We start from the raw sequence: 1,988 nt of genomic DNA, 5'->3' as shown, positions 1-1,988 counted from the left end.
TCAGCTGTGATCTAGTTCTTACTTTATTAGCAAACGTTTAAATTTATATATTCTGTTGATGACTGCACTTTACTAAGGGTCAGTAGAGAGAATTAAGAGATGAGATGATAACAAATCTTAAATGGGGATTTTTATGTTCTCCTTTCCTGCCCTTATGTTATAAACTACATTGCCTCATTACCTTTCCTCCTGTTTACTGATTATAAATTAGTTAAAGTGCACCCAGGGGCCAGCCTCTGGAATAGGGTTTCAGGCTTTTTTAGAGATTAGAGAACTTCATAAATTTCACTTTTGTCTTTGCTTGACCCATATTTGATTCTGTTATAAATACTCATAAACTAAAGAACAGGTATGTGGTTTGTCTCTCAAATGAAATCTGTAGCAACTGATTGTAATGCATGAGAAAGAACTTCCCTAATTCAGTTCAGTTCAGTCACTCAGTTGTGTCCGACTTTTTGTGACCCCATGGACTGCAGCACAGCAGGCTGCCCTGTCCTTCACTGTTTCCCGGAGCTTGGGCAAACTCATGTCCATTGCGTCGGTGATGCCATCCAACCATCTCGTCCTCTGTCATCCCCTTCTCCTCCTGCCTTCAATCTTTCCCTGCATCAGGGTCTTTTCCAACATTCACCCATTTGTATCAAATATGACCATTTAAACTTCAAATAGACAAAGATTTCACTTTTTTCCCCTTGTTTTCCTCCAGTGTAACTTTTGAGTACAGATGGTCAGGCACTCCTTGAAAGCCCAAGCTTTGAAATACAGAAATTATATCAATACAAAAATATGAAAAGTTCTTAAATAGTAAGGCTATTGAACACAAAATAATGGAAAAGCGCTTTGGAACTTGCAGTGGCTTATACCAACATAGGCTATTATCTTTTGAATCTTGTATCTTTATTAACCAAGTTTCTGTTTTTGTAGTGAGATGGCGTTTCCCTTCCAAGACATGAAGGCTTATAAACAGTAGGGGTTTTAAGGAAATTTTCCCCGGTAAGCTAATTTAACAACAGATAAACTGTCACTCCGCTTCCCCACAATTCCCATCAGGTATCAGAACTTCACCAGAAATTACTTAAAAGATTTATTTGAACTAACTGAATGACTAGATGAACTTAAATTTGTTGTAGAATCACGTGCACTTTTCTGCAGAAACAGACAAAAAGCCAAACTAGTTTCTATTCCTCACAAGACAGCTTCTGCAGCTCATTTTGTTTCACTTATTACAAGATTGGATTTTAAGATGTGTAGATGGGAAGATGTGCGAGTGCACGCCTGAGACTTCTGCTGGGTTAGACCTGCAGCCGTTAGGGTTTCTGGCACACTTTCGACCGTCCGCGGTGTCGATGAGCCACCTGACTCCGACACACTAGCCCGGCCTTACATTTACAGCGCTGGAACTGACCCAGAACTGGGCCAAAGTTGTAATGCCTCCCAGAGCAGACCTGTCCCTCCTGTCGCTGCGGTTTAGACTTTGTTCCAAAAATGATGAGCGCAGCAAAGTCCAGGCCCGCAGTCTAAACTTGTGAGACACTTTTGTCCCTTTCGTGCTGTAACAAGATTGACACAGGCTTTAGTGATAAGCAGGTGGCTTGTCGGGGTGTGACTGGGATGAGGCAAGGCAGGGAGGATAAGCCGGCAAAGTTAGGCTGGAGCAGCACGCCCGGCTCCAAGGCTGAGCACAGCAGTGAAACGGACAGCTCTCCCGAGCAGAGGATACTGCCTGAGAAGGCAGAGAGCAGGAGGAGGAGAGGGCAGCAGAAGATGGGATGGTTGGATGGCATCACTGATTCAATGGATGTGAACTTGGGCAAACTCCGGGAGATGGTGAGGGACAGGGAAGCCTGGCGTGCTGCAGTCCATGGGATCGCAAAGAGTTAGACGTGATGGCGACTGAACAACACCGAGGTAAAACCTCTGTCAGAGAAAGATGGGGTTTCCTGTCTTGAGACGTAAAGTAAGTATCACTCGGCAGTGTTTTAGTAAAG

Source organism: Capra hircus, chromosome 27, assembly GCF_001704415.2.
Source record: "Capra hircus breed San Clemente chromosome 27, ASM170441v1, whole genome shotgun sequence".
NCBI lineage: Eukaryota > Metazoa > Chordata > Mammalia > Artiodactyla > Bovidae > Capra > Capra hircus.
The sequence above is the reverse complement of the archived record's forward strand: the minus strand, read 5'-3'. Positions refer to the sequence as shown.